The sequence below is a fragment of the Papio anubis genome, chromosome 11, assembly GCF_008728515.1.
Source record: "Papio anubis isolate 15944 chromosome 11, Panubis1.0, whole genome shotgun sequence".
NCBI lineage: Eukaryota > Metazoa > Chordata > Mammalia > Primates > Cercopithecidae > Papio > Papio anubis.
The window spans coordinates 43,266,142-43,291,687 of NC_044986.1; the positions used below are offsets into that span (position 1 = coordinate 43,266,142).

The 25,546-nt window shown below is 37.1% G+C and overlaps 1 long non-coding RNA gene across 3 annotated transcripts in view; it reads right to left on the reverse strand.

Moving 5' to 3' along the window:
* The window catches only part of LOC103887644, a 107,499-nt gene that overhangs the window by 52,713 nt on the left and 29,240 nt on the right, over window positions 1-25,546 (reverse strand). For 2 of the 3 annotated variants that reach the window (XR_004176940.1, XR_001906507.3), the window contains exons 3-4: window positions 13,708-13,794; window positions 4,057-4,114 (exon numbers count right to left, since the gene is read on the reverse strand). The exons of the other annotated variant lie outside the window; for it this stretch is intronic. This is a non-coding gene — a long non-coding RNA (uncharacterized LOC103887644). The remainder of the gene's footprint in view (window positions 1-4,056; window positions 4,115-13,707; window positions 13,795-25,546) is intronic. 3 annotated transcript variants of the gene reach the window in all.

A 25,546-nucleotide genomic window follows, 5' to 3' on the forward strand; every position in this document is an offset into this window, starting at 1 on the left:
ATGTTTCAGGGCTATTACTCTGCTCACCATATTGGATAACTCTTTTCCTCCTATTTTATTTACTTTGCATCCTAATAATTTTGATCTAACATTTGATATGACATAGTATTTACATTTGGTTCATATATTTTGAAAAATTCTAAAAAAGATAGGTAGGGCAATAAGACAGTCACCATAAGGATATGATTGTAGCTTAAAGAAACTAGAATGAAAAAGAAGAAAGTCAGTAGCTTGATGCAGACTTAGATGTGGTTTCTGCCATACATTTATATAGTGAATCTTACAATTTTATTTTATGTGTATACAGTATACAACCTTATACCGTCAAGCACCAAACACTCGTGAATCATGGTTTTTAAAAAAATCTGAAATGTATTTTACCTTCAGGATATAAAACTGGCCTTGGGTGGATATATGATGAAGAAAATTAAGGTAAATATAGTTGCAAAAAGGCAGTTATAGACCTATCTCTCTCAGTACCCCATCCGAAGTATAAACATGCTATTGACCAAAGTCAAATTTTCTATTTGTGGGTACCTGTAAGATCCTCAGTTCCTAATAGCAGACCAGCTGCATGTTTCCTACTAAAATGGAAATCTCTCTGTTACATAACAAGGACCTTCAAGCTACATCTTCTGTACCAAGACCTGAAATCCCAGCATAAATCCTGACATTCCTCCTTGTGTAACAAATCTGGATTTTAGATGTAAATTGTATAGAATAATCATTTTGAGTAACTGACCAACTATAAGTCCAGTAATAAAACCTGTTTGTAAATGATATTCTATTCAGCCAAACATTTACCAGCCCTTCAAGGACAAGTATGCAAGAGCATTGGATTTGATACTTGCGCAGGAGATAAATCTGCGGACATCTTCAACATGAATGAAGTTCATAAACAAAACCTTAAAATGTCTTTTATATTGCGGGCGTTCAGCATTCTTGTCTCATTGTATTGGCCTGGAAATCCTCCACAGGAAAAAATTAATTACCTCAGGACACTCTAGTCATAAATTCTTCATGCAAAAGAATGCCTTCAGTTAGAATATCTTTGGAACTATTTTTTTGTTACTGAAGAATAGTTGATACACAGATTCCTTTAAAAATAATATAATAAACAGAATAATAGACCAGTTTATACCCTAGAGGTTCTAAAAAAAATCTGTGTTCAACTGAAGATAACATTTGGCTCCTGTACTAGAAATGTGTGTGGCACATACAGTTGCATGGTCCTAAAGATCTGCATGGTCCTAAAGATCTAGAATCGAGGAATCATAAATAAACAAGACTGGAGATGATGTTTGACATTTTAGTAAAGTGGTCTTTAAGTACAGCTATATCTCACAATCACTTAGGGGAATTGTAATATTACAGATTCCTGGGGCCTACCACAGGCCCACTGAACAAGAATCTTTGGGAATAGTGTCAGAGGATTGAAATATGCAACAAGAACTGCAAATTACTATTGAAAATCAGTCTCATTTACAACATTTCTGACAAAATCTGGTTTCTGCTTTGTCTGTCTCCATTGATGGGAACTCTCAAGCTCCTGAAGCAGCTTGTTCTGTTTTCACAACATATTACTTCTAGACATTATTTTTCAGCATTTAGCATTCAGTCTTAAACTGTTCTGTATTCTCATTGGTATCACAGAGGCTAGAAAGTGCTAAAAACTATATTATCAAGATTTCCATGCAACTAAGGATCTCAATGTGACACAGATTTTACTGATGAGATGCACTTGTATGGGATTTAAAGGAAAAATAGAGGAAGAAGCCTCTTGCCTGTTGTCCTGATTGTCAGTGCTAGCCAGGAAGGATGTGATTTTAGTGAACATCAGATTTTAGTGTTCATTTTTCAGTCTTTTAGATGCCAATAATTAGTGGGTGTAGTGGCCATTTCTTAACCTGACGCTAATCTCTGGATTGCTGATTTGGGTGTCCATTTGCCAGCTTGGCAGTGTTCATAGGCTGCTTCTCAGTGAATGAACAGCTCCAGACCTAGGCCAGCCATGGTGGCCTCAGGGGTAGAACTTTCCTTAGGGGGCCAGTTCTGTGTTGTTTTAGAGACACTGTAAGACACTGGCCAGGAGTTTGTTCCTTCAGCCCTTCCAACAACTTTGTAAACATTTAATTTCCTCTACCAAATCTCTTTTATTTTATGAGAAAACTAAAGTCCAGGGAGGAAAATGACTCATAACTGTACAGTTTGCTAGTGGTAGAGACAAAATAAGAATCCAGACCTCTTAACTCCCAGTCAAGTGTTTTTCTACTTACGCATGCATATCCAAGAGAGAGAAAATTCATGCAGGGTTTTCTGCATCACTTTGTGAGTGTGAAAGCTGTATGTGTGTGTATGTGTGCATGTGCGTGAATGCAGACCTGTTCCCAGAGCATCCATATGTATCAGAGATTTGGAGGAAGTAAATTCAAGTTTGTGTGACTGCACCTTGATGTCTACTGCCTTTATATGGCAGTTACCACATATAAATAAAAAATTATCTGCTACCTTCTCCTTTAATATAATGATGCCATAGTGATAGAGCATTCAACCCTCAACATCTTAGAATAATATATTTATCACATTGATATTCCTTTTATGCATATGCCAGGATAGCAAAAGGGCAATGGGAAAGCAAGTGAAGTTTGAGCCTGAAGGAACATAAGAGAAAATACAAGAAAATTCAGATCCATCAGTGACCTCTAGCATCTGTTTCATCATTTTCTCTTGACCTGTCTGTCTTCCCAAAGCAAAATTGATAGGTGAAATCAGGCTTCCGTGTTTTCCAATAGTTTATATAAATAAATTCTTAAATCCTGTAATTAAGTAGAGTTATATATATGAGACACCTGGTATAACTTTTTCAAGAAAAGATTGGCAGATCTGAAAGGTGAGAAAAAATAAATACCCCAGAGTAGAGGAAAAGCATGGATCAATAAAAGAAAGAAAAAACATCATGAAAAATGTTGAGTGGAAGAGATTCCATTAATAATCTTTACAAGCACTTGCCCAATCTACTTTTATCAAGCATCTGTTATGTACAAGATACTGTAAACATAGATGTTATATGAGCTGTTGTTCAATGCTTTTACAGAAATCAAAAGTTTCTGGTGGTTCTGTAAAATATCTACTAACCCTAGTCAAGAAGAAAATCTGGCTGATAGGACAAAAATATTCCTGAGTGAACCTGTGACAGTACCTATTGATCACAGCTTATTTTCTGAAGGACTTACAAAGTCTCTGTTTAATTATTCAGTATAGAATTTGGCCTGAGATCGACAACAAAATATCAGTGAATGATTTGCTAAATATTTGTTCTACGTTTGTAAAATCAGACAATTGTTTACTCTCTATCTTTTGTTACTTGTCTAATTCTACATGATTTTTAAAGTTTTGTTAGCACAGCCGGGCACGGTGGCTCATGCCTGTAATCCCGGCACTTTGGGAGGCCAAGGTGGGCAGATCACAAGGTCAGGAGATCGAGACCATCCTGGCAAACATGGTGAAACTCTGTCTCTACTAAAAAATACAAAAAAATTAGCCGGGTGTGGTGGCGGGTGCCTGTAGTCCCAGCAGCTCCGGAGGCTGAGGCAGGAGAATGGCGTGAACCCGGGAGGCAGGAGCTGGCAGTGAGCCGAGATTGCACCACTGCACTCCAGCCTGGGCGACCGAGCGAGACTCCATCTCAAAAAAAAAAAAAAAAAAAAAAAAAGAAGAGAGAAAAAAAAGGTTTTGTTAGCATGGATCAATAATTTAATTTACAAGTTTTCTCAGTACCCTGATTTGTAGTTAATTAATAAAACATGTATTTACTGAGGACTTTCTGCTAGGATAGGCACTGAGACATCAACAATGAACAGAATATAATGCTTATGCTCAAAAGTCTGACCTTCTGAGTGGTACTTAATTACAATAAATTGTGATTTTACACCAAGACAGCATAGCGTGTTGTAGGTGTCTACAGCAGATGAAAGTCCTCCTAGAAGCCGTGATAGGGTCACCTAGGCTGTATCTCACGTAAAGCAACAAGAAGTCTTTTATAGCTTTCTCACTTACCTTAGACTTCAGTGTCCTTACGCAGCACTAGTTCAGGCTTTTTTCACAGACTGTCATGCTTTAAAGCAGAGAAAAGCAAAGTAGCAAGGGAGAGAAGTATTATTTTTTTTGTATCTAACCCGGTACTGTTTTAATCAGTCATCTCTCACATTTTCATCTTCTTGCTCAGAATATAGTTTAACTCTCCTTATTCCTTCTTTTTTGTTGTTCCAAACATTTTTATAAGCCTTGATCATTAGAGAGTCTAACATTCTTGACACTTGGTACTGGCCTGAGCTATTCCTTTATAGTCATACAGTCAACAGATCCTTCCTCCTTCCTTCCCTTCCCTTCCCTTCCCTTCCCTTCCCTCCCCTCCCCTCCCCTCCCCTCCCCTCCCCTTCCCTTCCTTTCCTTTCTTTCCTTCCTCTCTCTCTTTCTCTCTTTCTTTCTTTCTCTCTTCTTTCTCTCTTTTTTTTCTCTCTCTCTTTCTTTCTTTTGCATCAAATGTTTAGGGATAGTCACTTCTCTGGAAGCAAGTTCTTGCCCTCAAGGAGCTGACATTCTATGAGAACAGACAAAAACAAAGTAAACAATTAAAATATATGATATTATAGATGGCAGAAAGTGCTATGGAGATAAATAAAGTAGGGAGTAGACTTGTCAAGGGTTGAGGTTATAATTTTAAACAGAGGGCATCAGTTAGGTGGCATTTGAGAATGGCCTGGAGGAGGTGAAATGTTTCATTCATCTCATTTTTATTCTTGTCTCTATGCTCTTTCTTTCATCTTTTATACAGAACTGAAAACATTAAAAATAAATCATTGTTTATTATAAAAGTTTATTATAGAAAACAATAAAAACTACATATGAAAAAAGAAAAATATGGAATACATCTCTATTCCCATAATGTACGTTGTTGATATGTATGTGTATGCCTGTATGTGTATGTGTATATCTGTGTGTTCATTCACAAAGATGGGATCAAGTATAGTCTTTTTTAAACTGTGGTTTTCAATGACATTATGCCATGGACATCTACAAACTCATTTTGAATGATTAAACCATCACTTATCATTGGAAATTAAAAATAACCCACAGAGGAACAACCTTGTAATTACATCTTTGAATATAGTCATCACTGAATATTTTCTTAGGATAAATCTATAAAATAGAATTGTTATGACAAATATATATTTCAACAGCTAATATGTATTTTTTAAATTGCTCTTCAGGAGATTAAAAAGAGCCCAGAGGTGAAGGATGATGCTTAGGAGAAATGTGGACATGTGGGCCTGGGGCCTCATATGGCAGTTGCTATGGGCTCTACTTGAAAGTGAAGATGAACCTTTTGGTGATCTCATTACAAATTTAGCTGGTGGGAGGAGGCTGAGGACATAGATATAGACAGCTAAGAAGGCTTAGGCAAATAACTGGAATCAAGGAGTAACAAGCAGTTTCTCCTACACTTTCTACTGTGAGCAAGGTATGTTTCCCTTCATGAGTGTGCTTTTCATGGTTTTAGGAGATGGACATAATGGTCATGGAAGCTTATTTAAATATTTGTAACAACAGATGTACATATCCAAAGGACAAAAATCTCCATGTCAAAATACCTCGCTCGAATTAAATTGTTTTCTTTAAGCAAATGTAGTTTTGAATACACTTAGCTTTATGGTGACTTAAAAATGATTTGTTACTTGGAATTCCTTTGTCATAAATATGTGAGTAATTTGTGCCTGTTAAGCCTCAACAATGATTTACTTAACAAGTCTATAATAAGAAATTCATATAGTCCTTAAAATTTCAAACCAAAGCTAGTCTGAAAGACTGACCTTCAGAAATATGGTAAGTCTATATCTCCTTTCCACTCTTTCTAACAATCGCTGAGCAGAGGTGGGGAGGCTTTGGTGGGAAGCAGGTTTGTTGTCATGGTCACCACTGATGAATTCTTATTTCTGAGGACCTCACAAACAGGAAACTGACAACTGAAATGATCTTTAAAATGACCTTTTGTAAGTGCCTTTCAGATTAAAGATGCTTTTAGTTTTGTCTGAAGCTTATATGTGAAACTGCCTTAGATTAAAGGCTTTTTGGCATTCTACTCATGACCTCCTGCACCTCCTCCCGACCTCTACCACTTATTAAGCTTTCTGGAGTTCAAATATTTCTTTGGAGACTGATATTGGGGAATGGGATTTATACAGATGCAATGAAAGCTACAGTCACTAATGTGCAGTCTGCTTTGAACAGACATGAACTATAACACTCGTACTGAAGTGGGTTCTCTCCTGGCTGTAGTGTGTTAGAGTGAAATGAGCGTTTAGGTCAGAGAAAATCTGGATTCAAATCTGATTCACCATTTACTAAGTCAGCAAATTACTTATTCTCTCTGAGCCTCTGTTTCCCACAAATTACCTGGCAAATGTGGGTAATAAGAGTTACCTGGTAACACTGTTGGAAGAATGAAAAGAAATGATTATACAAAGCCTCTGTCTCATAGTAGTTTCCTTTCTATCCTAACAAACATGACCTAAAAGACATAAACATAGAAAAAAGTAAGATATACATTTTTCTTCAGGAGCAGAAATTGTGCTTTCTAGAAAATTTTCTTGTCATTCAGGATCTACCCCTAAAGCATTTGATTTTCCTATTTACAGTAATGTATCAGTTATAAAACTTTCAAAATTTTAATCTAGTGAGATGGATTTTATAACTATCATGACTTCTTAGATACAAAATGTTAACTGAGACAGCAATTCTGAGATTTCAAAAGAGCTAAACTGCAATGAAAGTGCACTAATGTAAAGATAATGTAGCTGTTGTTGCTAACTAGCATTGTAATCTGGTTTGCCACCTATGCTAATTAAAAAGATAGTAGTTCCAGCCAGTGAAAGGGTATTCTTTCTTAGATTTAGGTAAAAGTACAAGGAGACAAGAATTAAAAGGTCATAAAAATGTCCTAAGGGAACTAAATTAAAATAATACTTTACTAAAAATTAGAAAAAAAGTAACCAAGAGTTTCCTATTTTTAGTGATTTCTGTAAGTGTGTGTATGTGTTTGTGGGTGTGTTGTGTAGGTATGAGCATCTTTTCATGTTTATACATGAAATGGGTGTTTATATACTGCATAGTCGTTAAGAAGCAAGATTTTATGGTCAATTTGGCTTCTAAACTCAGCTTTGCCATCAACTAAACATGCAGCCTTAGTGAAGCTTAACTGTCTGCGCTGCAGTTCCTTCACTTGTAAAGTAGGTATGCTAATAAAATCTAACTCACAAGAGATTTGGAAAATATAAATGAGCTAATGCATATGAAGTGCCTAGCACATAGAATATACTCAAATTTATTAGTAATTAGTCTCATTGGCATTAAATTGTCATTATTATTAAGGTGTGAGCATAGGCCAGTGTTAGTGATCTGACTTGTTTAGTCAGATGTTAGTGCTGACACAGGCTAACATTATCCCGACTCTTTTGAAAACTTTTTCCCCTCTGAACTTCAATTTTCTCAATAGGAAAATGCAAGGGGTGGTCAAGATAGTCTCTAAAACATCTTCCAGTTTCAAATGTTGCCCTATAATGTAACAAATGTTACATGAATTTTTATATTTATTCTGTTAGATAATATGAGTTTTATGTTACTGAAATTTGGGCCTGTTAAGGTGAACTTTTCTTTCTGTACTGTTTCTTCTTTACAGTGTGTGTGTGTATGTGTTTGTGTACGTGAAACCGCCTTTGCAAAATTATAACTGAGGAAATTATGACAGTGAGAGAGATCAGACCTAATCGACTCCATCTTGCTTCTAACCCTTAAGCTGTCCTTGTTCATTCCTGAGTGTAGGCTGAATTAACTTGGGGAAGGAATTCAGTTCATGGTTTGACTGTGAACAAAATTGATAACAGCCCTTTCCCAAAAAGACCACCTTCTTGCCTGGGGTCCAGTCTGCCTTTGCAGGACTAACAAATTAGCTACAAGAGTAGAAAGTACAATTTAGGGGTCATGCAGCCTCTGGCTCCAAGAGTCTGAACATCCCCAAATTGCTCCTGGGGATAACATCACTATTGTAACACCTAAAATCAGTGCTTGACAGATTTTGCAGACCTTACACTTGACAGATCAGCTGACACCACCTAGACTGGTAATTTGGCTCAAGCAGTTCTGCCATTGCACCCAGGAACAGAAGACATTAAGAAAGCCTAACTTCGACCCGCTATGATTCCATCCCCAACCTGACCAATCAGTACTCCCCACTTCCCAAGCCCCTACCCACCAAATTATCTTTAAAAACTCTGATCCCTGCATGCTCAGGGAGACTGATTGGAGTAACAATAAAACTCCCAGTCTCCCACACAGCCTGCTCTGTGTGAATTACTCTTTCTCCATTGCAATTCCCCTGTCTTGATAAATGGGCTCTGTCTAGGCAATAGACAAGGTGAACTCATTGGGCAGATACATATGGATGTGCATGCATGTGTTCATCCTTTGTCTTAGACAGAAAGGTATGGGGCTATCAATAACCAACCATAGAATATCAATTTTAATCATAAAAGTTGTCTGAAGAAGCCACTCTATTGGAAACAACAATTCCTTATTCTTTCAGGAGATTAAAAAGACAAAGGTTTGGATACAAAGTACAGGTAGGAAAGTTTGTGTGGAAAGTGATAGATGGTTTATTAGCCCATTTACACACTATTGTTTTTTGAGACAGAGTCTCGCTCTGTCGCCCAGGCTGGGGTGCAGTGGCACCATCTCAGCTCACTGTAAGCTCCGCCTCCAGGTTCACGCCATTCTCCTGCCTCAGCCTCCAGAGTAGCTGGGACTACAGGCACCCGCCACCACACCCGGCTAATTTTTTTTTGTATTTTTAGTAGAGACGGAGCTTCACCGTGTTAGCCAGGATGGTCTCCATCTCCTGACCTCATGATCCGCTTGCCTTGGCCTCCCAAAGTGCTGGGATTACAGGCATGAGCCACCATGCCCGGCCTATACACTATTATAAAGAAATGCTTGAGACTGGGTAATTACAAAGGAAAGAAGTTCAATTGACTCACAGTTCCACATGGCTGGGGGCACCTCAGGAAACTTAGGATCATGATGGAATGTGAAGGGGAAGCAGGCACCTTCTTCATAAGGTGGCAGGAGAGAGAAAGTGTGTGAAGGAGTAACTGTCAAACACACGAAACCATCAAAACTCAAGACAACCCACTCACTATCGTGAGAACAGCATGAGGGAAATGTCCCCCATGATCCAATCACCTCCCACCAGATCCCTCCCTTGACATGTGGAGATCATAAGGATTATAATTCAAGATGAGAGTTGGGTGGGGGCACAGAGGGAAACTATATCAGTTGGGCACTCTGACAAACATGCTGAGGCCAAGGAGCTTTGTCTCAGCCCTGATACTTTTTCATTTAACATTTCCCAGTCGTTTAATTTTAGTGAGCTTTCACCTTCAGCTTCTGGAAGGCATGAGGTGTCTTGGTCATGGGATCCTTGAGATAAGTAGGAGAACGCGAAACAAATGGTTTTAGTGGGTAGCATTTCATGGACAACATTTTTTTCTCAGACATAAATAGTTTTGTTTTACTTTTTAAATGTTTAATAACTGTTCTCAGAAACATCTTTCTTTGAACCTTCCGTGTGTGAATGAGATAAAATTTTTAAAATGAATAAACACTTACTGAATATTGTCCTATGCTGTTTGACCAACATAATCTCATCACATACTTAGGCATTTTAAATAATATGGAGAAATGGAGCCTTTGCCCAAGGGAAGGTAGTAATTGTATTTAACATGCTATGTAGTTCAATAAGACGGTGACCTTGTGGACTCTGTGCTCTGTGTGTGTGTGTGTGTGTGTGTGTATGTGTCTGTAAAGTTTTTTTCCAGGATCATTCTTCATTTATCTGTGTTTCAACAGCAAATGTAGAAAATATTATTATTATTATTATTAATCTGTGCATGGCCAACTCTATCAATTTCAAAGTAGAAGAGTTCCAAATCTAGATAATAATGCTTGCTTCTGGGTTTGTGGGTTCATATGAAGAAAATTAGTAAAAGTCTATATACCTCGTTGATCTGCAGAGAGAACTTCCACAGTTCCACTTTTCTTCTAGTTTCTTTCCTTCTGGAAACTTATTTCCTTAAAATGGATAAAAGAAACTTTTAGGCTTTTCTAACTTTTAGTTCTGAAGGCAGAATACCTGGGTTTAAATCCAAGCTTCATTGCTTACTAGGTTGGAAATTTGGGGTAGGTCATTTCTTTATGCCTCAGTTTAATAATCTGTAAAAGGATAATTGTAGGAATTGCTCCATTGGGTTATTGTGAGGGTTAAACAAGTAATATGTACAGAGTGCTAAGAAAAGTTCCTGGAACATAGTGTGTGCTTACTGAATGTTATGTTACTATGCATGCGTACACACACACACACAGTGCAATCTTTACTATATCTGAAGGCCCCTTTCTCTCATCAGGGTTTCATTTAGCTGCACAGCATATTAAATAAGATCACTGTCTCTTCTTGGGTAAAGCTTCCATGTGTTTTATATTATTTAAAATACTTAACTATTTGATGAGATTATGTTGTTCAATGACCTTAGTACAATGATCAATAAGTGTGTATTCATTATTTTCATTTCATCTCATTCACATCTGCCACATTCAAAGAAAGATATTTCTAAAAACAGTCACTTCAAATATACATTAGTAGATTAAAGGTAAAAAAAATTGCAGCAAAATCGGATGTTCTGTTTTTACGTGATTCAGTTTTGTCCGAAACAACTTTGAGAGTTACCTAAATGCACCTTGTTTACTCTCATTACATTCCTTGCTGTCATGGTTTATATTCCAAGTCCAATCAAGACCAATGTGTCTTGTAAGCAGAGTAATGGCTGTCCAAAGATATCAATTTCCTAACCCCCAGAAGCTGTGAATATGTTACCTTCAATGAAAAAGGGACTTTTCAGATGAAATTAAATTAAGAACTTTGAGATGAAATGTTATCTGGGATTATCTTTGGGGGTGACCAATGTAACCACAAGACACTATAAGAGGGATAGGGGAGGGTCAGAGTCTGAGAGAGATTTGAAGATGCTACGGTGCTGGCTTTGAAGATGGAAGAAGAGGCCATGAGCTAAGGCATGTAAATAGCCCCTAGCGGCTGGGTGGAAGAAGATAATGGATTTGCTTCTGGAGCATCCAGAAGGAACACAGCCTTGAAAACATCTCAATTTTAGGACTTCTGACCTCCAGAGTTGTAAGATAATAAATGTGTGTTGTTTTAAGCCATGAAGTTTCTGGTAATTTGTTACAGTGGCATTAGGAAGCTAATATGATGTGGTAGTAGCTTTGTTCACCTATATTAAAAGGGATATTTTAGAGGTTCTATAAGTATTATGAAGAACAAAATATTATAGTCAATAACTGCATTTTGTGGGTCATTTAATGTCTCAGAAGATTTTGTTCTTACAACTTTTTCATGTTCCCTAGGGCAGTTTTATGAAGCTATTTATTTTTTTGGATGGCATGTCATGTTTAAAAGTCTTTTTCCCCAAAGCATAAAATGGTCTAAAATGTCCCTTTTTTATGGTCTAAAGTGTCCCCATTTTCTTATAATACTAAAGTAAAAATTTGTATTTACTAGAAATGATGTATTTTTACTAGTCTCCTGAGATGAGATCATATGCTAAAGAATACACTGGCTTTGAAAGGGACAACAGTCTATGATCAAATACAGGAATTGCTTTCTCATGGACCATTCCTTTTGGATTTCCACACAGGGCTCATGTGTTCCTATTTGCCTGAGCATAAATGAACCACACATTTTGTTGACAGGGCAGTGTAGAGCATCAAACTCTAGCACCTGAAGCACGTCTTTGAATGATGTCTTTGCATTGGAAATTTAGCTCTATGACATTGTTACTCAGTTACCGTCTATAGTCAGGTACCAGGCTACCTAGATAAACAAAGAGTTTTAATTTAATGCATGTTATTAACCATTTCACATTCCTGTCCTATCTGATCATGACAAAGCCATTTGCAAACTAGTCTTAAGTAAAGCTACTGAAACAGAAAAACTAGATATATATTCTTTCTTATATTCTTCTTCTTCTTCTTCTGCTTTTAAAAATCTCAGAACACAAATCCTTCTTCCTTTTTGTTTCATCTTTGACCTCATATTATCAACATAAACATAGAGATTAAAGTTTCAACCTTGGTCTATACAAGGCTGTAAATTCACACGCTGACAGAGGTGTAGTAGGCAACACATGTAAGTGTTGCAGGCAGTGACCAGGAGTGGTGAACCGGAGCCCACAGACTCTCTCAAAGGGATTAGCTGCTCCCCAGCCCCAGATAATTTTTGGCATGTTAAAACGTAGGTATATTATTGCCAGAAATATTTTTAAACAGAAGCCAGAAATCTATGTTTTTATTTGATATCTCTCAATTTTTAAACCATGTAGAACAGACCTAACTTTGTTAGCATGGATTCATCCTGTTTTTATAATATTATAAGCTGACTTTAGATTATAATGGTTCTATTTCGTGTTTACTGTATATATATAAAATATTTTGTATTGTCTCTTTTTCTTCTTCCTAGGGCTTCATTTATTTATTAATTTTTGGAGGAGTAGAGGGACTATGGAAGCCCCTAGAAATGTCAATTAAGGAGAATCTGGGAACATTAAGGAATAATTATTTGAAAAATTGCAATGAGACAGGAGAAGGAACAAAATGGTTGATTAGAAGCCTTCATTAATTATCCTTCCTGCTAGAACACCAAATTGAACAACTATCCACACAAGAAACACCTTCATAAGAACCAAAAATCAGATGAGTGATCATAGTACCTGATTTTAACTTCGTATCACTGAAAGAGGTACGGAAGAGGGTAGGAAAGACAGTCTTACATTGCTAATACCACCCCCCCACCCCCTAAGCTCCCAGCAGCAGCCACATGGTGTGGAGAAAGAATCTGTGTGCTTCAGGGAGGGAGAGTATAGGATCTGTGGAACTGTGCATTGAAAGTCAGTGCTGCCTTGTCACAGCAGAAAGCAACACTTGGCAGAATTCAGCTGGCATCCACTGAGGGAGCATTTAGAACAGCTCTAGCCAGAGGGGAATTGCCTATCCCAGTGGTTGGAACCTGAGTTCTGACAGGCCCCTCCACTGTAGGCTTAAGGGCTCTGGGGTCCTAAATAAACTTGTAAGGCAATCTAGGCCACAAGGACTAAAATTTTTGGGCAAGTTCTGGTGCTGTGCTGGGCTCTGAGCCAGTGGACTTGAGGGACATATGACCTAGTGAGACACCATCTGGAGTGGTCAAGGGAGTGTTTACTCCAGCCCTCCCATAGCCCCAGGCAGCACAGCTCACAGCTCTGGTACAGATACCTCTCCACTTGAAGAAGATGAGAGGGAAGACTAAGGAGGACTTTGCCTTGCAACTTAGATACCAGCTCAGCCACAATAGGATAGGGTACTGAGAAGAGTCATGAAGCCTCCACTTCAGGACCCAGCTCCTGGATGACGTTTCTAGACACACCCTGGGCCAGAAGGGAACATCCTGCCTTGAAGGGAAGGACCCAGACATGGAAGAATCTATCACCTGCTGACTAAAGAGTTCCTTGAGCCCTGAATAACCAGCAGTGATACCCAGGCAGTACTCACCATGGGCCTTAGGTGAGACTCAGAGATGTGCTAGCTTCAGGTGTGACCCAGCGTATTCCCAGCAGTGGTGGCTACATCGAGAGACTTCTGCTTGAGGAAAGGAGAGAGAAGAGCGAAGGGGAATTTGTTTTGCAGCTTAGGTACCAGATTGGCCATAGTGGGGTAGAGCACCAAGCAGGCTCTTGGGGTCCCCTATTTCAGGACTTCAGTCTTGGATGGCATTTCTGGATCTGCCTTGGGCCAAAGAGAAGCCTACTTCCATGAAGGGAGAGCCCCAGGTCTGGCAGCATTCACCATAAGCTGACTACAGAACCCTTGGACATTGAGTGAACATCGGCTAGCCAGGCAATATTTGCCATGGCCCTGGGGCAGTGATGGCTATTGGCAGAGACTCCTTTCCTCCTTGAAGTGGAGGGAATATTTGGAAAGCCTTTGTCCAGTGGCTTGGGTACCAGCTGGGATGCAGTAGAATAGAGCACTAGATATTTTACTAAGGTTTCTGACTCCAGGCCCTGGCTCCTGGATGGCATTTCTGGAACCACCTGAAATCAGGGGAACTCACTGCCCTGAAGGGAAGGACATAAGCCTGGCTGGCTTTGTCACATGCTAATTGTAGAGGCCTAGGAACTGGAATGAACATAGGCAGTAGCCAGGCAGTGGTGACACCCAGTACTGTGCTAGCTTCAAGTCAGACCTAGTCCCAGTCACAGTAATCACAGAGGTGCTTGTGTCATCCCTCTCCCAGCTCTAGATAGCTCAGCACACACACACACACACACACGAGAGAGAGAGAGAGAGAGAGAGAGAGAGAGAGAGAGAGATACTCGATTTGTTCGGAGAAAAGTAAGGGAAGAGAACAAGATTCTCTGCCTAGTAATTCAGAGAATTATTCTGGAAGTTATTTAAGACCACCAAGGTGGTAACTCTACAAGTCTGCAAGAGCCACAGCATTACTGAGCTTGGTGTACCCTACAATACAGATACGACTGCAGATACCAACACTTAGATTAAAATACCCAAGTCCCTCTGAATATCTGGAAACTCTTCCCAAGGACAGGTACAAAAAGGCCTAACTGTGAAGACTACAATAAATACTTAACTCTTCAATGCCCAGAGACTGGCAAACATCCACAAGCATCAAGACCACCCAGGAAAACATGACCTCATCAAATAAACTAAATAAGGTACCAGCTATGGTACCTTATTTAGGGGGTACCAGTTCTGGAGAGACAGAGACAGGTGATGTTTTAGACAGAGAATTCAAAATAACTATATTGAGGAAGCACAACAAAATTCAAGATAACACAGAGAAGGAATTTATAATCCTATTAGCTAAATTTAACAAAGAGATTATAATAATTTGGAAGAACCAAGCAGAAATTCTGGAGTGGAAAAATGCAATTTCACTACCGAATAGTGCATCAGAGTCCTTTAATAGCAAAATTGATCAAGCAGAAGAAACAAACAGTGAGATTGAAGACAGCCTATTTGAAAATACACAGAGGAGACAAAAAAAAAAAAACAAAAAACAAAAAACAATGAAGCATATGAATAAGATCTAAAAAATAGCCTCAAAAGGGCAAGTCTAAGAGTTACTGGTCTTAGAGAGGAGGTAAGAGAAAGAGACAGGTGTAGAAGCTGTATTCAAAGAAATACTAACAGAGAACTTCTCAAACCTAGAAAAAGGTATTGATATTCAAGTACAAGAGAAGGTTATGGAACCCCAAAGCAGCTTTAACCCAAATAAAATTACTCTGTGACATGTAATAATCAAAATCCCAAAGTTTAAGGATAAAGAAAGGATCCCAAAAGCAGTAAGATAAAAGAAATAAATAACATACATTGAGTGCCAATCTGTCTGGCAGCAGACTTTTCAGTGGAAACCTTACAGACCAGGAGAGAATGGCATGACATATTTCAAGTGCTGAAGGTGAAGAATGTTCACCCTAGAATAGTATATCCAGTAAAAATATCCTTCTAACATGAAGGAGAAATAAAGACTTTCCCAGACAAACAAAAAATGGAGGGATTTTTATCAACATCAGACCTATCCTACAAGATATACTAAAGGAAGATCTTCAGTCTGAAAGAAAAGGATGTTAATGAGCAATAAAAAATCATCTGAAGTGAAAAACTCACTTGTAATAGTAAATAGAAAAACATAGAATAGTATAACATTGTAATTGTGGTATGTAAACTACTCATATTTTGAGTAGAAAGACCAAAAGATGAACCAATGAAGATAATAACTACAACTTTTCAAGATATAGACAGGACTAGACATAAACAGAAACAACAAAAAGTTAAAAAGTGAGAGGATAAAGTTAAAGTGTAGAGTATTTATTAGTTTTCATTTTGCATGTTTGTTTATGTAATCAGCATTAAGTCATTATCAGTTTAAAATAATGGGTTATAAGATAGTATTGCAAGCCTTATGGTAACCTCAAATCTAAAAGCATACAACAGCTACAAAAAAAACCCAAGAAATTAAAACACACCACCAGAGAAAATCACCTTCACTAAAAGAAATATAGGAAGGAAGGAAACAAGATAAGACCACAAAATAACCAGGAAACACATCGCAAAATGACATGAGTGAGTCCTTAGTTATCAATAATAACATTGAATGTAAATGGACTAAACTCTCCAATCAAAAGACACAGAGTGGCTGAATGGCTTAAAAAAAGAAAAAAAAAAAAAACAAAACAGAACCCAGTGATCTGTTCCATACAAGAAACACACTTCCCCTATAAAGACACACGAAGACTAAAAATAAAGGAATGGAAAAAGACATTCCATGCAAATGTAAAATGAAAAAGAGCAGGAGGGCCGGGCGCGGTGGCTCAAGCCTGTAATCCCAGCACTTTGGGAGGCCGAGGCGGGCGGATCACGAGGTCAGGAGATCGAGACCATCCTGGCTAACATGGTGAAACCCCGTCTCTACTAAAAATACAAAAAACTAGCCGGGCGTGGTGGCGGGCGCCTGTAGTCCCAGCTACTCGGAGGCTGAGGCAGGAGAATGGCCTGAACCTGGGAGGCGGAGCTTGCAGTGAGCCGAGATCGCGCCACTGCACTCCAGCCTGGGTGACACAGCGCGAGACTCCGTCTCAAAAAAAAAAAAAAAAAAAAAAAAAAAAAAAAAAAAAAAAAAAAAAAGAAAAAGAGCAGGAGTAGTGATATTTATATCAGATAAAACCTCTAAAAGCAAAAAATAAAGTCATTATGTAAAGATAAAAGAGTGAATTCACCAAGGGGATTTTATAATTGTAAATATATATGCCAGCAATGGAGTGCAAAGATATATAAAGCAATTATTATTAGAGCTAAAGAGACAGATATACCCCAATACAATAGTAGCTGGCCATTTTCAGCACTGGCCACACCATTGAGATAGAAAATCAACAAAGAAACATTAGACTTTATCAGTACTATAGACCAAATGGACTTAATAGATATTTATAAAACATTTCATCTGACGGCTGAGGAATATACATTCTTCTCTTCATTGCATGGGTCATTCTCAAGGAGAGACCGTATGTTGGGACACAAAATTTTCTTAAAATTTTCTTAAAAATTTTAAAAAGCATTAAAATTATTTCAAGTATATTCTCTGAACACAATGGAATAAAACTATAAATTAATAACAAGAGAAATTTGAAAAACTACACAAACACACTGAAGTTAAACAACATGCTTTTGAAACAAATGACCGTGAAACATAACATACCAAAACCAATGGATACAGTGAAAGCAACACTAAGAGGGAAGTTTATAGGTAAAGCACTTACATCAAAAAAGTAGAAAAATGTCAAAGAAACAACTTAATGTTGGATCTTAAAGAACTAAAAACTCAAGAGCAAACTAAACCCAAAATTTGTAGAAGAAAAGAAATAATACAAGATCAGAGCAGAAATAAATCAAATTGAAATGGAGAAACCAGTACAAAAGATCAATAAAACAAAAGTTGGATTTTTGAAGAGATAAATAAAACTAACAAAGCTTTAGTATACTACAAAAAAAACAAGAAAAGACTCAAATAAATAAAATTAGGGATAAAAAAGAGACACTACAACTGTTACTACAGAAATTTTATTAGAGGCTACTATGAGCAACTATATGCCAATAAATTGGAAAACCTAGAAAATAATGGATAAATTCCTATATAAAGCCTATCAAGATTTTACCATGAAAATGTTCAAAACCTGAACAGACCAATAACAAGTAATTAGATTAAAGTCATAGGAAAAAGTCTCCCAGCAAAGAAAAGCTCAGACCTAATGGCTTCACTGCTGAATTTTACTAAACATTTGAAGAAGAACTAACAGCAATCTTTCTCAAACTTGTGACAAATAGAGGAGGAGGGAATACTTCCAAACTAATTCTATGAGCCCAGTATTACCCTGATACCAGAACCAAAGACACATCAACAAACAAAACAAAACAAACCAACAAACAAACAAACAGCTACAGACAAATTTGCTTAATGAACATTGATGCAAAAGTACTCAAGAAAATGTTAGCGAACTGAATTCAACAACCCATTAGAAAGATCATTTGGCCAGGCAAGGTGGCTAATGGCTGTAGTCCTACCATTTTGGTAATCCAAGGCTAGAGGATTGCTTGAGCCCGGGAGTTCAAGACCAGCCTGGGCAACAAACTGAGACCCTGGTTTTACTAAAAAAAAAAAAAAAAAAAAAAAAAAAAAAATTAGCTGGGCATGGTGTTATATGCCTTTGCTGAGGAAGGAGATCATTTGTGCTCAAAAGGTTGAAGCTTCAGTGAGTTGTAATTGTGTCCTACACTCCAGCCTGGGTAACAGAGTAAGACCCTGTCTCAAAAAGAAAAAAAAAAATGTATCATTCATTATAATCAAGTGGGATTTATCCCTGGGATGCAATGATGGTTCAATATGTGCAAATCAATCAATGTGATATATCACATCAGAATGAAGGATAAATATCATATAATCATTTCAATTGAGGCTGAAAAAACATTTGATAAAGTTCAATATTCCTACAAGATAAAAACCCTAAAAAAACTTGATATAAAAGGACTGTATCTCAACTAAATAAAAGCTATCTTTGGCAGATAGTATTACTGAATAGGGAAAAACTGAAATCCTTTTATCTAAGATCTGGAACATAACAAGGATGTCCACTTTCACCATTGGTCTTCAATATAGTATTTGAAGTCCTAGCTGGAGCAATCAGACAAAGGGAAAAAATAAAGAGCAACCATTTGGAAATAAAGAAGTCAAAGCATTCTTGTTTGCAGATAATATAATCTTATAATTGGAAAAACATAAAGACAAAAAAAACAAAAAAACAAAAAACAAACCCCCTATGGCCAGGTGCTGTGGCTCACGCCTGTAATCCCAGCACTTTGGGAGGCAGAAGTGGGTAGCTCACAAGGTCAGGAGATTGACACCATCCTGGCTAACACAGTGAAACCTTGTCTTTACTAAAAATATAAAAAATTAGCTGGGTGTGTTTGGCCGGGCGCGGTGGCTCAAGCCTGTAATCCCAGCACTTTGGGAGGCCGAGACGGGCGGATCACGAGGTCAGGAGATCGAGACCATCCTGGCTAACACAGTGAAACCCCGTCTCTACTAAAAAAAAAAAAAAAAAAAAAAAAAAAAAAAAAATTAGCTGGGTGTGGTGGTAGGCACCTGTAGTCCCAGCTACTCGGGAGGCTGAGGCTGGAGAATGACATGAACCCAGGAAGTGGAGCTTACAATGAGCCGAGATTGTGCCACTACGCTTCAGCCTGGGCAACAGAGTGAGATTCTTTCCAAAAAAAAAAAAAAAAAAGACTATTAGAACTGATAAGCAAATTCAGTAAAGTTGCAGGATACAAAATCAACATAGAAAATTAGCAACATTTTCATATGGCAAAAGTGAACAATCTGAAAAAGAAATCAAGAAAGTAATCCTGTTTACAATGTGTACAAATAAAATAAAATAGCTAGAACTAAAATTCACCAAAGAAGTGAAAGATCTTTCCAACAAAAACTGTAAAACATTGATTAAAGAAATGGAAGTGGACATACAAAAAGGAAAGATATTTAATGTTCACAGATTGGAAGAATCAATATTGTTAAAATGTCCATACTGCCTGAAACAACCTACAGAGTCAATGTAGTCCCTATCAAAATGCCAATGACATTTTTATACCAACATGAAAAAACCCAAACTTAAGATTTATATGAAACCACAAAATATTTAGAATAGCCAAAACTTTCTTGAGCAAAAAGAATAAAACTGGAGGAATCCCATCACCTTACTTCAAATTATACTATACAGTTATAGTAACCAAAAAAGCATGGTACTGGCATAAAATAGATGCATAGTACAATGAAAGAGAATAGAGGACCAGAAAGCAATCCACACCCCTATAGTGACCTTATTTTTGACAAAGGCACTAAGAACACCCCAGTTAAAATGGCTTATATCCAAATGACAGGAAATAACAAATGCTGGTGAGGATGTGGAGAAAAAGAAATCTTCATACACTGTTGGTAGACATGTAAATTAGTACAACCACTGTGGAAAACAATTTGGTGGTTTCTCAAAAGACTAAAAATAGATCTATTATATTATCCAGCAGTCTCACTGCTAGGTATATACTCAAAAGTAAGAAAATCAGTACATTAAAGAGATATCTGCACTCTCATGTTTATTGTAGCACTATTCACAGTAGCCAAGATTTGGAAGCAACCTAAATGTCCACCAACAGGCAAACAGATAAAGAAAATGTGAAATATATATAAAAAATGGTGTACTATTCAGCCATAAAAAGAATGAGATCCTGACATTTGCACAACATGGATAGGACTGTAGGTCATTGTATTAAGTGAAATGAGCCAGGCACAGAAAGAGAAACTTCACATGTTCTTACTTATTCATGGGAGCTAAAATTAAAATAATTGAACTCATGGAGATGGAGAGTAGAATGATGGTTACCAGAGACTGGGAAAGGTAGTGGAGGAAAGCAGACATAATTAACGGATAAAAACATATATATTAGGTAGAACTTATAACCTCTAGTATTTGATAGCACAAGAGGGTGAATACAGTCAACAATTATTGATTGTAAATTTTAAAAGAAGTAAATGAGGAGAGTTGGAGCAAGATGACAGAAGTCTCCACCAATTATCCCCTCCACAAATACACCAACTATTTATGTAGAAAACAACTACTTACATAGGAAAAAAAAAAAAACAAAAAAAAAACAAAAAAAAAAAACACCTTCATAAGAAACAAAGTCTTTCAGTTTATCATCCATGAGAACTTCCCTAACCTAGCTGGAGAGGTCAACATTCAAGTTCAGGAAATTCAGAGAACCCCAGTAAGATAATTCATAAGAAGATCATCCTCAATACACATAATCTTCAGATTCTCCAAGGTCAAAATGAATGAAAAAATGATAAGGCAGCTAGAGAGAAAGGGCAGGGTACCTACAAAGGGATGGCCATCAGACTAATAGCAGATCTCTCAGCAGAAACCCTACAAGCTAGAAGATACTGGGGGCCAATATTCAACATTCTTTAAAGAAAGAAATTATAACCAAGAATTTCATATCCAATCAGACCAAGCTCCATAAGCAAAGGAGAAATAAGATCCCTTTTCAGACAAGTAAATGCTGAAGGAATTCATTACCACCAGACTTGCCTTATAAAAGCTTTTGAAGGAAGCACTAAATATAGAAAAGAAAGATCATTACCAGCCACTACAAAAACACACTTAAGTACAGAGACCAGTGACACTATAAAGCAACCACACAACAATTCTGCATAATAACTAGCTAACATCATGATTACAGGATCGAATACACACATATTGATACTAACCTCAAATGTAACTAGGCTAAATGCCCCAATTATAAGGCACAGAGTGGAAAGCTGGATAAAGAACCAAGATCTATTGGTATGCTGTCTTCAAGAGACCAGTCTTACATGCAATGACACCTATAGGTTCAAAATAAAGGGAGAAAAATCTATCAACCAAATGGAAAACAGTTGCAATCCTAATTTCAGATAAGACAGACTTTAAACAAACAAAGATCAAAAAAGACAAAGAAAGGCATTTCATAATGGTAAAGAGTTCAATTCAACAAGAAGACCTAATTATCCTAAATAAATATGCACTCAACACAGGAGCACCCCAGATTTATAAAGCAAGTTCTTAGAGACTTTCAAAGAGACTTTGACTCCCATACAAAAGTACAGGGAGACTTTAACACTCAACTGACAGTATTAGATGGATCATCAAGGCAGTAAATTAAGATATCCAGGACCTGAACTCAACAATGGATCAAATAAGCCTAATAGACATCTACAGAACTCTCTGCCCCAAAACAATAGAATATACATTCTTCTCAATACCACATAGCACATACTCTAAGGCCAATCACATAACTGCATATATAACACTCCTCAGCAAATACAAAAGAACTGAAATTATAACAAGCACTCTGTCAAACCACAGGGAAATCAAATTTCTTAGTCTTAAAAATCAGGACTAAGAAATTCACTCAAAACCATACGATTAAATGGAAATTGAATAACCTTCTCCAAATGAGTTTTGGGTAAATAATGAAATTAAGGCAAAATCAAGAAGTTCTCTGAAACTAAAAAGAACAAAGATACAACATACCAGAATCTCTGGGATGCAACTACGGCAGTGTTAGGAGGGTTTTTGTAGCACTACACGCCCACAGTAAAAAAATTAGGAAATTAGAAAATTAGAAAAATCTCAAGTTAATCTAACATCACAACTAAAAGAACTAGAGAACCAAGTGCAAACAAATCCCAAAGCTAGCAGAAGGCAAGAAATAACTGAAAGTAGAACTGAGAAGTAGATTGAGACATGAAAAACCATTCAAAAGGTCACCAAATTCAGAAGTTTGTTTTTTGAGAAAATTAATAAGAGAGACTGCTAGATAGACTAATAAAGAAGAAAAAAGAGAAAAACCAAATAAACACTATTGGAAATTACAAAGGAGATATTACCACTGTCCCGACAGAAATACAAATAATCATTGGAGAATATTATGAATACCCTTACGCACATGAACTAGAAAATCTAGAAGAAATGAATAAATTCCTGGACACATACACTCTCCTAAGCCTGAGCCAAGAAGAAATTGAATTCCTGAACATAGCAATAATGAGCTTCAAAATTGAATCAGCCTACCAAATATATAGCCTACCAAACAGAAAAAGCTCAAGATGAGATAGACAAAGGGGAGCGGTACCATTCCTGCTAAAACTTTCCAAAAAATTGAGGAGGAGGACTCCTCTATACCTCTTCCTATGTGACCAGCATCATCCTGACACCAAAAGGTGGCAGAGACACACCAAGAAATCCCCACAAAACTTCAGGCCTATACCCTTGATGAACATCAATGCAAAAAGCCTCAACAAAATACTGGCAAATCAAATCCAGCAGCAAATCAAAAACCTTATCCTCCATGATCACATAGGCTTTATCTCTGGGATGTAACATTGGTTCAATATGTGCAAATCAACAAATGTGATTCATCACATAAACAGAACTAAAGACAAAAAGCACATGATTATCTCAATAGATGCAGAAAAGGTTTTTGTTAAAATTTAACACCCTTTCATGTTAAAAACTCTTAATAAACTAGGCATTGAAGGAACACACCTCAAAATGATAAGAGCCATCTATAACAAACCCACAACTAACATCATACTGAATGAACAAAATCTGGAAATATTCCCCCTTGAAAATTGGCACAAAAAAAGGATGCCCTCTGTCACTACTCCTATTCAATATAGTACTGAAAGTTCTGGCCAGATAAATCAGGCAAGAGAAAGAAATAAAGGATATTCAAATAGGAAAAGCAGAAGTCAAACTATCCCTGTTTGCAGATATATCTAGAAAACTTTTTAGTCTGGCCCCAAAATCTCCTTAGGCTGATAAATAACTTCAGTAAGTATCAGGATACAAAATCAACACCAAAAAATTACTATCATTCCTATACACCAAAAACAGTCAAACCAAATATAGTCATTTGGTATATAGTATATATCAAAAACAGTCAAGCCAAGAGCCAAATCAAAAATGCAATCCCATTCACAATCACCCCACAAAAGAGTGAAACACTTAGGAATGCAGCTAACCAGGGATGTGAAATAGCTCTACAAGGAGAACTGAAAAACACTACTCAAAGAAATCAGAGAAGACACAAACAAATGGAAAAACATTCCATGCTTATGGATAGGAAGAATCAGTACCATAAAAATGGTCACACTGCCCAAAGCAATTTATATATTCAATGCTCTTCCTAATAAACTACCAATAAGTAGAAAAAACTGTTTTAAAATTCATATGGAACTAAAAAAGAGCCCAAATAGTCAAGACAGTCTTAAGCAAAAAGAACAAAGCTATAGGCATCACACTACCCCACTTCAAGCTATACTACTGGGCTACAGTAAACAAAACAGCATGGCAGCATGGTACTGGAACAAAAACAGATATATAGACCAATGGAACAGAATAGAGAGCCCAGAAATAATGCTGCACATCTACAACTATCTGATCTTTGACAAAACTGACAAAAACAAGCAATGGGGAAAGGACTCCCTATTCAATAAATGGTGCTGGGATAACTTGCTAACCATATGCAGGAGATTGAAACTGGACCCCTTCCTTACACCATATACAAAAATTAACTTCAGATGGATTAGAGACTTAAATGTAACATCCAAAAGTATAAAAACCCCAAAAGACAACTTAGGAAATACTATTCTGGACATAGAAATGGACAAAAATTTCATGATAAAAGACACCAAAAGTATTTGCAACAAAAGCAAAAATTGACAAATGGGATCTAATTAAACTAAAGAACTTCTGCACAGCAAAATAAACTATCAACAGAGTAGACTGAACAACCTACAGAATGGGGGCAAATTTTTGCAAACTACGCATTTGATAAAGGTGTAATATCTGGCATCTGTAAGGAACTTAAACAAATTTACAAGAAAAAAAACCTCATTAAAAAGTGGGCAAAGGACCTGAACAGACATTTTTCAAAAGAAGACATACATATGACCAACAGACATATGAAATGAAGCCCAACATCACTGATTATTAGAGAAATGTAAATGAAAACCACAATGAGATATCATGTTACACCAGTCAGAATGGCTATTGAAAATAAAAATATAACAGATACTGGTGAGGTTGTGGAGAAAAAGGAACACTTAAATACTGTTGGTGGGAGTGTAAATTAGTTAAGCCATTGTGGAAAACAGTGTGGTGATTCCTCAAAGACCTAAAAACAGAAATATCATTTGACCCAGCAATCCCATTACTGGTTACATACCTAAAGAAATATAAGTCAATTCTGTCATAGAGACATGCACACTTGTGTTAATTACAGTACTATTCATAATAGCAAAGATATGGAATCAACCTAAATACCTGTCAATGGTAGACTGGATAAAGAAAATGTGGTACATATACACCATGGAATACTATGCAGCCATAAAAAAGAACAAGATCATGTACTTTGTAGGAACATGGATGGAGTTGGAGGCCATTATCCTTAGCCAACTAATGCAGGAACAGAAACCCAAATACTATATGTTCTCACTTTAAGTGGGAGCTAAATGATGAGAACACATGGACACATAGAGGGGAACAACAGACACTGAGCCCAATCAAAGGGTAGAGAGTTGGAGGAGGGAGAGGATCAGGAAAAATAACTAATGGCTATTAGGCTTAATACCTGGGTGATGAAATAATCTGTATAGCAAACCCCTATGACACATTTATCTGTGTAACAAACCTGCACATGCAACCCTCAACTT